The sequence below is a fragment of the Brienomyrus brachyistius genome, unplaced genomic scaffold (assembly GCF_023856365.1).
Source record: "Brienomyrus brachyistius isolate T26 unplaced genomic scaffold, BBRACH_0.4 scaffold69, whole genome shotgun sequence".
Classification (NCBI taxonomy): domain Eukaryota; kingdom Metazoa; phylum Chordata; class Actinopteri; order Osteoglossiformes; family Mormyridae; genus Brienomyrus; species Brienomyrus brachyistius.
In genome coordinates, this window is record NW_026042344.1 from 282,501 (window position 1) to 292,500 (window position 10,000).

Consider the following 10,000-nt stretch of genomic DNA (forward strand, 5'->3'; position numbering starts at 1 on the left):
TTTCTGGGATCCTCTGGGATCGTGCGTGGTCTCGCCGGGCGCCACCTCCCAGAGAGGCTGGCGAGGACCCAGCCGCGCCGGCTCCGTCGGCGTCCCGCATGCCGGAGCCCGGCGGGGCGCAGTCTGCGGGCATCGCTTCTCGGCCTTTTGGCTAAGATCAAGTGTAGTATCTGTTCTTATCAGTTTAATATCTGATACGTCCCCCATGGAGGGGACCACATATTAAACGGATTTTTGGAACAGGGAGCCGGAAGTGGGGCTTGCCCCGTCCGCTCCACGCATCGACCCGGTATTGCAGTGTTTCTGGGAACGGTGCACCTCTACTGCCCCCTGCTGTTGAAAGACAGAGCTGATCGGTGTTCCGCTTATCAGAGCGAGAGCCTGCGCCGCTTGTCAGGCGATCAGCCGGTGTCGTGAGGGACCGACTCTGTCCGTGCGCCGGTCCCGCTTCCCTCCGTTTTTCTTTTTTTTTTTTTTTTTTTTAAATCATAAAAAAAAAAAGCACGGTCATGATATGCTCTCTGAGGGTTGGCCAGCTGTGCTGAGGTAAGGCAGGCCGTCATCTTTGCCTTTTGAATTTTCTCTCATGTCTGTTTACATGATTGCTGATCTTTCAGATGCCAGGAGGACAGGGAGGAGTCGGGGCCCCGAGGCCGGTGGCTGCGACGCCCCCGAGAATTCAACCCCGAGCGGGGGCGTCACGGAGGCCCGGCTAGCGGCCACCTGCTGAGCGACGGCTCTGCATCGACTCGGGTCTCTCTTCATCCCGTATAAATCTTTCGCCTTTTACTAAAGATTTCCGTGGAGAGGGATAGCGATGAGTTCACTGTATTTTTGGAGGCTCTGCGCAAGCAGAGCTGCACCGCCGCCGTATCAAAGTAAGACTGTGCCCGGCTTAGCGGCCGGCTCTATCTGCCCAGTGGCGTGTTTCTGGGATCCTCTGGGATCGTGCGTGGTCTCGCCGGGCGCCACCTCCCAGAGAGGCTGGCGAGGACCCAGCCGCGCCGGCTCCGTCGGCGTCCCGCATGCCGGAGCCCGGCGGGGCGCAGTCTGCGGGCATCGCTTCTCGGCCTTTTGGCTAAGATCAAGTGTAGTATCTGTTCTTATCAGTTTAATATCTGATACGTCCCCCATGGAGGGGACCACATATTAAACGGATTTTTGGAACAGGGAGCCGGAAGTGGGGCTTGCCCCGTCCGCTCCACGCATCGACCCGGTATTGCAGTGTTTCTGGGAACGGTGCACCTCTACTGCCCCCTGCTGTTGAAAGACAGAGCTGATCGGTGTTCCGCTTATCAGAGCGAGAGCCTGCGCCGCTTGTCAGGCGATCAGCCGGTGTCGTGAGGGACCGACTCTGTCCGTGCGCCGGTCCCGCTTCCCTCCGTTTTTCTTTTTTTTTTTTTTTTTTTTTTTTTTAAATCATAAAAAAAAAAGCACGGTCATGATATGCTCTCTGAGGGTTGGCCAGCTGTGCTGAGGTAAGGCAGGCCGTCATCTTTGCCTTTTGAATTTTCTCTCATGTCTGTTTACATGATTGCTGATCTTTCAGATGCCAGGAGGACAGGGAGGAGTCGGGGCCCCGAGGCCGGTGGCTGCGACGCCCCCGAGAATTCAACCCCGAGCGGGGGCGTCACGGAGGCCCGGCTAGCGGCCACCTGCTGAGCGACGGCTCTGCATCGACTCGGGTCTCTCTTCATCCCGTATAAATCTTTCGCCTTTTACTAAAGATTTCCGTGGAGAGGGATAGCGATGAGTTCACTGTATTTTTGGAGGCTCTGCGCAGGCAGAGCTGCACCGCCGCCGTATCAAAGTAAGACTGTGCCCGGCTTAGCGGCCGGCTCTATCTGCCCAGTGGCGTGTTTCTGGGATCCTCTGGGATCGTGCGTGGTCTCGCCGGGCGCCACCTCCCAGAGAGGCTGGCGAGGACCCAGCCGCGCCGGCTCCGTCGGCGTCCCGCATGCCGGAGCCCGGCGGGGCGCAGTCTGCGGGCATCGCTTCTCGGCCTTTTGGCTAAGATCAAGTGTAGTATCTGTTCTTATCAGTTTAATATCTGATACGTCCCCCATGGAGGGGACCACATATTAAACGGATTTTTGGAACAGGGAGCCGGAAGTGGGGCTTGCCCCGTCCGTTCCACGCATCGACCCGGTATTGCAGTGTTTCTGGGAACGGTGCACCTCTACTGCCCCCTGCTGTTGAAAGACAGAGCTGATCGGTGTTCCGCTTATCAGAGCGAGAGCCTGCGCCGCTTGTCAGGCGATCAGCCGGTGTCGTGAGGGACCGACTCTGTCCGTGCGCCGGTCCCGCTTCCCTCCGTTTTTCTTTTTTTTTTTTTTTTTTTTTTTTAAATCATAAAAAAAAAAAAGCACGGTCATGATATGCTCTCTGAGGGTTGGCCAGCTGTGCTGAGGTAAGGCAGGCCGTCATCTTTGCCTTTTGAATTTTCTCTCATGTCTGTTTACATGATTGCTGATCTTTCAGATGCCAGGAGGACAGGGAGGAGTCGGGGCCCCGAGGCCGGTGGCTGCGACGCCCCCGAGAATTCAACCCCGAGCGGGGGCGTCACGGAGGCCCGGCTAGCGGCCACCTGCTGAGCGACGGCTCTGCATCGACTCGGGTCTCTCTTCATCCCGTATAAATCTTTCGCCTTTTACTAAAGATTTCCGTGGAGAGGGATAGCGATGAGTTCACTGTATTTTTGGAGGCTCTGCGCAAGCAGAGCTGCACCGCCGCCGTATCAAAGTAAGACTGTGCCCGGCTTAGCGGCCGGCTCTATCTGCCCAGTGGCGTGTTTCTGGGATCCTCTGGGATCGTGCGTGGTCTCGCCGGGCGCCACCTCCCAGAGAGGCTGGCGAGGACCCAGCCGCGCCGGCTCCGTCGGCGTCCCGCATGCCGGAGCCCGGCGGGGCGCAGTCTGCGGGCATCGCTTCTCGGCCTTTTGGCTAAGATCAAGTGTAGTATCTGTTCTTATCAGTTTAATATCTGATACGTCCCCCATGGAGGGGACCACATATTAAACGGATTTTTGGAACAGGGAGCCGGAAGTGGGGCTTGCCCCGTCCGCTCCACGCATCGACCCGGTATTGCAGTGTTTCTGGGAACGGTGCACCTCTACTGCCCCCTGCTGTTGAAAGACAGAGCTGATCGGTGTTCCGCTTATCAGAGCGAGAGCCTGCGCCGCTTGTCAGGCGATCAGCCGGTGTCGTGAGGGACCGACTCTGTCCGTGCGCCGGTCCCGCTTCCCTCCGTTTTTCTTTTTTTTTGTTTTTTTTTTTTTTAAATCATAAAAAAAAAAAGCACGGTCATGATATGCTCTCTGAGGGTTGGCCAGCTGTGCTGAGGTAAGGCAGGCCGTCATCTTTGCCTTTTGAATTTTCTCTCATGTCTGTTTACATGATTGCTGATCTTTCAGATGCCAGGAGGACAGGGAGGAGTCGGGGCCCCGAGGCCGGTGGCTGCGACGCCCCCGAGAATTCAACCCCGAGCGGGGGCGTCACGGAGGCCCGGCTAGCGGCCACCTGCTGAGCGACGGCTCTGCATCGACTCGGGTCTCTCTTCATCCCGTATAAATCTTTCGCCTTTTACTAAAGATTTCCGTGGAGAGGGATAGCGATGAGTTCACTGTATTTTTGGAGGCTCTGCGCAAGCAGAGCTGCACCGCCGCCGTATCAAAGTAAGACTGTGCCCGGCTTAGCGGCCGGCTCTATCTGCCCAGTGGCGTGTTTCTGGTCCTCTGGGATCGTGCGTGGTCTCGCCGGGCGCCACCTCCCAGAGAGGCTGGCGAGGACCCAGCCGCGCCGGCTCCGTCGGCGTCCCGCATGCCGGAGCCCGGCGGGGCGCAGTCTGCGGGCATCGCTTCTCGGCCTTTTGGCTAAGATCAAGTGTAGTATCTGTTCTTATCAGTTTAATATCTGATACGTCCCCCATGGAGGGGACCACATATTAAACGGATTTTTGGAACAGGGAGCCGGAAGTGGGGCTTGCCCCGTCCGTTCCACGCATCGACCCGGTATTGCAGTGTTTCTGGGAACGGTGCACCTCTACTGCCCCCTGCTGTTGAAAGACAGAGCTGATCGGTGTTCCGCTTATCAGAGCGAGAGCCTGCGCCGCTTGTCAGGCGATCAGCCGGTGTCGTGAGGGACCGACTCTGTCCGTGCGCCGGTCCCGCTTCCCTCCGTTTTTCTTTTTTTTTTTTTTTTTTTTTTTTAAATCATAAAAAAAAAAAAGCACGGTCATGATATGCTCTCTGAGGGTTGGCCAGCTGTGCTGAGGTAAGGCAGGCCGTCATCTTTGCCTTTTGAATTTTCTCTCATGTCTGTTTACATGATTGCTGATCTTTCAGATGCCAGGAGGACAGGGAGGAGTCGGGGCCCCGAGGCCGGTGGCTGCGACGCCCCCGAGAATTCAACCCCGAGCGGGGGCGTCACGGAGGCCCGGCTAGCGGCCACCTGCTGAGCGACGGCTCTGCATCGACTCGGGTCTCTCTTCATCCCGTATAAATCTTTCGCCTTTTACTAAAGATTTCCGTGGAGAGGGATAGCGATGAGTTCACTGTATTTTTGGAGGCTCTGCGCAAGCAGAGCTGCACCGCCGCCGTATCAAAGTAAGACTGTGCCCGGCTTAGCGGCCGGCTCTATCTGCCCAGTGGCGTGTTTCTGGGATCCTCTGGGATCGTGCGTGGTCTCGCCGGGCGCCACCTCCCAGAGAGGCTGGCGAGGACCCAGCCGCGCCGGCTCCGTCGGCGTCCCGCATGCCGGAGCCCGGCGGGGCGCAGTCTGCGGGCATCGCTTCTCGGCCTTTTGGCTAAGATCAAGTGTAGTATCTGTTCTTATCAGTTTAATATCTGATACGTCCCCCATGGAGGGGACCACATATTAAACGGATTTTTGGAACAGGGAGCCGGAAGTGGGGCTTGCCCCGTCCGCTCCACGCATCGACCCGGTATTGCAGTGTTTCTGGGAACGGTGCACCTCTACTGCCCCCTGCTGTTGAAAGACAGAGCTGATCGGTGTTCCGCTTATCAGAGCGAGAGCCTGCGCCGCTTGTCAGGCGATCAGCCGGTGTCGTGAGGGACCGACTCTGTCCGTGCGCCGGTCCCGCTTCCCTCCGTTTTTCTTTTTTTTTGTTTTTTTTTTTTTTAAATCATAAAAAAAAAAAGCACGGTCATGATATGCTCTCTGAGGGTTGGCCAGCTGTGCTGAGGTAAGGCAGGCCGTCATCTTTGCCTTTTGAATTTTCTCTCATGTCTGTTTACATGATTGCTGATCTTTCAGATGCCAGGAGGACAGGGAGGAGTCGGGGCCCCGAGGCCGGTGGCTGCGACGCCCCCGAGAATTCAACCCCGAGCGGGGGCGTCACGGAGGCCCGGCTAGCGGCCACCTGCTGAGCGACGGCTCTGCATCGACTCGGGTCTCTCTTCATCCCGTATAAATCTTTCGCCTTTTACTAAAGATTTCCGTGGAGAGGGATAGCGATGAGTTCACTGTATTTTTGGAGGCTCTGCGCAAGCAGAGCTGCACCGCCGCCGTATCAAAGTAAGACTGTGCCCGGCTTAGCGGCCGGCTCTATCTGCCCAGTGGCGTGTTTCTGGTCCTCTGGGATCGTGCGTGGTCTCGCCGGGCGCCACCTCCCAGAGAGGCTGGCGAGGACCCAGCCGCGCCGGCTCCGTCGGCGTCCCGCATGCCGGAGCCCGGCGGGGCGCAGTCTGCGGGCATCGCTTCTCGGCCTTTTGGCTAAGATCAAGTGTAGTATCTGTTCTTATCAGTTTAATATCTGATACGTCCCCCATGGAGGGGACCACATATTAAACAGATTTTTGGAACAGGGAGCCGGAAGTGGGGCTTGCCCCGTCCGCTCCACGCATCGACCCGGTATTGCAGTGTTTCTGGGAACGGTGCACCTCTACTGCCCCCTGCTGTTGAAAGACAGAGCTGATCGGTGTTCCGCTTATCAGACCGAGAGCCTGCGCCGCTTGTCAGGCGATCAGCCGGTGTCGTGAGGGACCGACTCTGTCCGTGCGCCGGTCCCGCTTCCCTCCGTTTTTCTTTTTTTTTTTTTTTTTTTTTTAAATCATAAAAAAAAAAAAGCACGGTCATGATATGCTCTCTGAGGGTTGGGCAGCTGTGCTGAGGTAAGGCAGGCCGTCATCTTTGCCTTTTGAATTTTCTCTCATGTCTGTTTACATGATTGCTGATCTTTCAGATGCCAGGAGGACAGGGAGGAGTCGGGGCCCCGAGGCCGGTGGCTGCGACGCCCCCGAGAATTCAACCCCGAGCGGGGGCGTCACGGAGGCCCGGCTAGCGGCCACCTGCTGAGCGACGGCTCTGCATCGACTCGGGTCTCTCTTCATCCCGTATAAATCTTTCGCCTTTTACTAAAGATTTCCGTGGAGAGGGATAGCGATGAGTTCACTGTATTTTTGGAGGCTCTGCGCAAGCAGAGCTGCACCGCCGCCGTATCAAAGTAAGACTGTGCCCGGCTCAGCGGCCGGCTCTATCTGCCCAGTGGCGTGTTTCTGGTCCTCTGGGATCGTGCGTGGTCTCGCCGGGCGCCACCTCCCAGAGAGGCTGGCGAGGACCCAGCCGCGCCGGCTCCGTCGGCGTCCCGCATGCCGGAGCCCGGCGGGGCGCAGTCTGCGGGCATCGCTTCTCGGCCTTTTGGCTAAGATCAAGTGTAGTATCTGTTCTTATCAGTGCTTTTTGGAGGAGTTTTGCTGCTAGGTTTTTTACAGGAGACAACAGTGAACCTAATGCGTGACCAGCAGGTGGCTTGACCGCCGCTGCCACGGGGCTAGCTGTTGTCTCCTTTTAGCGCTTTGTTTTTTTTTTGGGTAGCCCTTGCAAGCCTAACGTGCAGGTTCGGGTGGCTTGACCGCCGTTCCCGCAGGGTGCGCTTGGGGTTTTGTTTCTAGCTGTTTTATTAGTTTAGGCATCCAGCCAGGACACGTCGACTCCCTGCCTGGCTCCCGAGGACCTTTTTTGCCCACCAGCATCAGGATGTCTGGGAGCCCAGACAGGACCCTCGTAGTCATCCGGTACTCAGCAGCCTTCAAATGGAATCTCCAGGAGGAGCCGGAGAGTTTCCCTGAGAGACTGACGTTCATTCAGGAGGTTCTCTTCGGTCTCCTGGGTATGACCATGGAGGAGATCATCTGCGTGCAGCGCAACAAGGCCTCAGCCTTCTTCTACGTCACTTGCTCTAAGGAGGAGGACTATAAGAAGATGTTGGCTGCATGCAACCGCTTGGTGGAAGAGCTTCGCCGAATGCACTACGACGTGGAGCCCCTGTGGAAGCTGGACCGGAGAGTCATCACCGTCCACGTACTGGACCCCTTTGTGCCAGCTGAAGCGGTGGTTGCCTTCCTGGGCAGGTTTGTCGACGTGGTCCCTGGGCACAGGGACGTGAGAGATCTGCTGGGTGTCTGGACTGGGCGCAGGCAGTTTCGGGTGTGCTTGCGCCCCGACCCTAGCTCCCCTGACGGCTATAGTCACCCACCAGCTTATTTTCATATAGGTCGTTGCAAGGGCTACCTTTTCTACTCTGGGCAACCCTCCTCCTGCCGCTTGTGCCACGGCCTTGGCCACACCGGGGACTCCTGTACCACCATGAAGTGCTGGAGATGCCTGGACGTCGGTCACCTGGCGAAGGACTGTAAGGGCCCCCTCCGGTGTAACCTGTGCAGAGGGGAGGACCATCTGGCGCGGAGCTGCCCTCAGCGCAAACCGTCCTGGGCCGATGCCGTTTCCCGGTGTTCGGCTGTGGACGGGGCCCGACAGCAGGCACTGCCGGCCTGCGCTGAGATGCATAGTGGAGCCGAGAGGGGAGCGGAAAACACCGAGGATCAGCTCTTCGCTGGGGTCGATGAGGAGTCCATGGCCTCCAGTGCTTCAGGGGAGTCCCCAGGTAAGGGTCTATTGGCCGTGGCTGAAAAGCGCAGTACCTCTCCCTCTAGGTTTGTTCAAAGCAGGAGGAGGAAGAAGGCCCGGAGGAATGAGGACACTGCTTTAGGCCGAGAAGCGGTTTCCCCACTAGAGCAAATGGACTTACAAAGTGTATTGGTCTCCCCTCAAGAGAGACGGTTTTACGCAGTGCAGCAGGACTTTGCTAATGAACGGTCATTCTTAGCCACTGCAGAGTCGGAGGGAGACCTTGGCTTTAATGGGGATACTGATGATGATGATGTTTTACCATTGTAAAGATTTTAGGTTTTCTGCAGTATTGTTGTATTTAATACTGTTTTAAGGTGTGATATAATGTTGTGAAGTGTTTATATATATTTTTTTTAGAGTTTTATGTGAAGGGTGTTGTGTGATTGTTTTAATAATATATATATTGTTGTATTATGTTTTAATGAGGGGAAAGTGCGGCTTGATGTGGGTTAGTGGTTTTAGTAGTGATGTTGGTCTGTTTGAGTTATTGTCGGATAACTGTTGAGTATTTTTCTGTTTTATGTGTTGTTCTTAAAATGGTATGCAGAAATGTTGAATAAAGATGAAAAAAAAAAAAAAATCTGTTCTTATCAGTTTAATATCTGATACGTCCCCCATGGAGGGGACCACATATTAAACGGATTTTTGGAACAGGGAGCCGGAAGTGGAGCTTGCCCCGTCCGCTCCACGCATCGACCCGGTATTGCAGTGTTTCTGGGAACGGTGCACCTCTACTGCCCCCTGCTGTTGAAAGACAGAGCTGATCGGTGTTCCGCTTATCAGAGCGAGAGCCTGCGCCGCTTGTCAGGCGATCAGCCGGTGTCGTGAGGGACCGACTCTGTCCGTGCGCTGGTCCCGCTTCCCTCCGTTTTTTTTTTTTTTTTTTTTTTTTTTTTTTTAAATCATAAAAAAAAAAGCACGGTCATGATATGCTCTCTGAGGGGTGGGCAGCTGTGCTGAGGTAAGGCAGGCCGTCATCTTTGCCTTTTGAATTTTCTCTCATGTCTGTTTACATGATTGCTGATCTTTCAGATGCCAGGAGGACAGGGAGGAGTCGGGGCCCCGAGGCCGGTGGCTGCGACGCCCCCGAGAATTCAACCCCGAGCGGGGGCGTCACGGAGGCCCGGCTAGCGGCCACCTGCTGAGCGACGGCTCTGCATCGACTCGGGTCTCTCTTCATCCCGTATAAATCTTTCGCCTTTTACTAAAGATTTCCGTGGAGAGGGATAGCGATGAGTTCACTGTATTTTTGGAGGCTCTGCGCAAGCAGAGCTGCACCGCCGCCGTATCAAAGTAAGACTGTGCCCGGCTTAGCGGCCGGCTCTATCTGCCCAGTGGCGTGTTTCTGGTCCTCTGGGATCGTGCGTGGTCTCGCCGGGCGCCACCTCCCAGAGAGGCTGGCGAGGACCCAGCCGCGCCGGCTCCGTCGGCGTCCCGCATGCCGGAGCCCGGCGGGGCGCAGTCTGCGGGCATCGCTTCTCGGCCTTTTGGCTAAGATCAAGTGTAGTATCTGTTCTTATCAGTTTAATATCTGATACGTCCCCCATGGAGGGGACCATATATTAAACGGATTTTTGGAACAGGGAGCCGGAAGTGGGGCTTGCCCCGTCCGCTCCACGCATCGACCCGGTATTGCAGTGTTTCTGGGAACGGTGCACCTCTACTGCCCCCTGCTGTTGAAAGACAGAGCTGATCGGTGTTCCGCTTATCAGACCGAGAGCCTGCGCCGCTTGTCAGGCGATCAGCCGGTGTCGTGAGGGACCGACTCTGTCCGTGCGCCGGTCCCGCTTCCCTCCGTTTTTCTTTTTTTTTTTTTTTTTTTTTTTTTTTTTTTAAATCATAAAAAAAAAAAAGCACGGTCATGATATGCTCTCTGAGGGTTGGGCAGCTGTGCTGAGGTAAGTCAGGCCGTCATCTTTGCCTTTTGAATTTTCTCTCATGTCTGTTTACATGATTGCTGATCTTTCAGATGCCAGGAGGACAGGGAGGAGTCGGGGCCCCGAGGCCGGTGGCTGCGACGCCCCCGAGAATTCAACCCCGAGCGGGGGCGTCACGGAGGCCCGGCTAGCGGC

At 56.1% G+C, this 10,000-nt stretch overlaps 16 non-coding genes and 2 pseudogenes across 16 annotated transcripts; all 18 read left to right on the forward strand.

The window, feature by feature from the left end:
• Positions 1–131: 131 nt before the first annotated feature.
• Positions 132–323, forward strand: LOC125725959 (U2 spliceosomal RNA). Its single transcript, XR_007387800.1, has one exon. It is a non-coding gene; the product is annotated as a U2 spliceosomal RNA (small nuclear RNA).
• Positions 324–745: 422 nt separating this feature from the next.
• On the forward strand, positions 746–859 carry LOC125725707 (U5 spliceosomal RNA). The gene has a single exon (XR_007387554.1). It is a non-coding gene; the product is annotated as a U5 spliceosomal RNA (small nuclear RNA).
• A 199-nt stretch (positions 860–1,058) lies between these two features.
• Positions 1,059–1,250, forward strand: LOC125725960 (U2 spliceosomal RNA). The gene has a single exon (XR_007387801.1). It is a non-coding gene; the product is annotated as a U2 spliceosomal RNA (small nuclear RNA).
• Positions 1,251–1,677: 427 nt separating this feature from the next.
• LOC125725781 (U5 spliceosomal RNA) lies at positions 1,678–1,791 on the forward strand. Its single transcript, XR_007387626.1, has one exon. It is a non-coding gene; the product is annotated as a U5 spliceosomal RNA (small nuclear RNA).
• Positions 1,792–1,990: 199 nt separating this feature from the next.
• Positions 1,991–2,182, forward strand: LOC125726016 (U2 spliceosomal RNA). Its single transcript, XR_007387855.1, has one exon. It is a non-coding gene; the product is annotated as a U2 spliceosomal RNA (small nuclear RNA).
• Positions 2,183–2,609: 427 nt separating this feature from the next.
• Positions 2,610–2,723, forward strand: LOC125725708 (U5 spliceosomal RNA). Its single transcript, XR_007387555.1, has one exon. It is a non-coding gene; the product is annotated as a U5 spliceosomal RNA (small nuclear RNA).
• Positions 2,724–2,922: 199 nt separating this feature from the next.
• On the forward strand, positions 2,923–3,114 carry LOC125725961 (U2 spliceosomal RNA). The gene has a single exon (XR_007387802.1). It is a non-coding gene; the product is annotated as a U2 spliceosomal RNA (small nuclear RNA).
• A 426-nt stretch (positions 3,115–3,540) lies between these two features.
• Positions 3,541–3,654, forward strand: LOC125725709 (U5 spliceosomal RNA). Its single transcript, XR_007387556.1, has one exon. It is a non-coding gene; the product is annotated as a U5 spliceosomal RNA (small nuclear RNA).
• Positions 3,655–3,851: 197 nt separating this feature from the next.
• LOC125726017 (U2 spliceosomal RNA) lies at positions 3,852–4,043 on the forward strand. The gene has a single exon (XR_007387856.1). It is a non-coding gene; the product is annotated as a U2 spliceosomal RNA (small nuclear RNA).
• A 427-nt stretch (positions 4,044–4,470) lies between these two features.
• Positions 4,471–4,584, forward strand: LOC125725710 (U5 spliceosomal RNA). Its single transcript, XR_007387557.1, has one exon. It is a non-coding gene; the product is annotated as a U5 spliceosomal RNA (small nuclear RNA).
• A 199-nt stretch (positions 4,585–4,783) lies between these two features.
• Positions 4,784–4,975, forward strand: LOC125725962 (U2 spliceosomal RNA). Its single transcript, XR_007387803.1, has one exon. It is a non-coding gene; the product is annotated as a U2 spliceosomal RNA (small nuclear RNA).
• Positions 4,976–5,401: 426 nt separating this feature from the next.
• Positions 5,402–5,515, forward strand: LOC125725711 (U5 spliceosomal RNA). The gene has a single exon (XR_007387558.1). It is a non-coding gene; the product is annotated as a U5 spliceosomal RNA (small nuclear RNA).
• A 197-nt stretch (positions 5,516–5,712) lies between these two features.
• On the forward strand, positions 5,713–5,904 carry LOC125725745 (U2 spliceosomal RNA). Its single transcript, XR_007387590.1, has one exon. It is a non-coding gene; the product is annotated as a U2 spliceosomal RNA (small nuclear RNA).
• A 425-nt stretch (positions 5,905–6,329) lies between these two features.
• On the forward strand, positions 6,330–6,443 carry LOC125725712 (U5 spliceosomal RNA). The gene has a single exon (XR_007387559.1). It is a non-coding gene; the product is annotated as a U5 spliceosomal RNA (small nuclear RNA).
• Positions 6,444–6,640: 197 nt separating this feature from the next.
• Positions 6,641–6,750, forward strand: LOC125726083 (U2 spliceosomal RNA; annotated as a pseudogene).
• Positions 6,751–8,437: 1,687 nt separating this feature from the next.
• LOC125726080 (U2 spliceosomal RNA) lies at positions 8,438–8,662 on the forward strand (annotated as a pseudogene).
• A 426-nt stretch (positions 8,663–9,088) lies between these two features.
• LOC125725713 (U5 spliceosomal RNA) lies at positions 9,089–9,202 on the forward strand. Its single transcript, XR_007387560.1, has one exon. It is a non-coding gene; the product is annotated as a U5 spliceosomal RNA (small nuclear RNA).
• A 197-nt stretch (positions 9,203–9,399) lies between these two features.
• Positions 9,400–9,591, forward strand: LOC125725905 (U2 spliceosomal RNA). Its single transcript, XR_007387747.1, has one exon. It is a non-coding gene; the product is annotated as a U2 spliceosomal RNA (small nuclear RNA).
• The last annotated feature ends 409 nt before the right edge of the window (positions 9,592–10,000 follow it).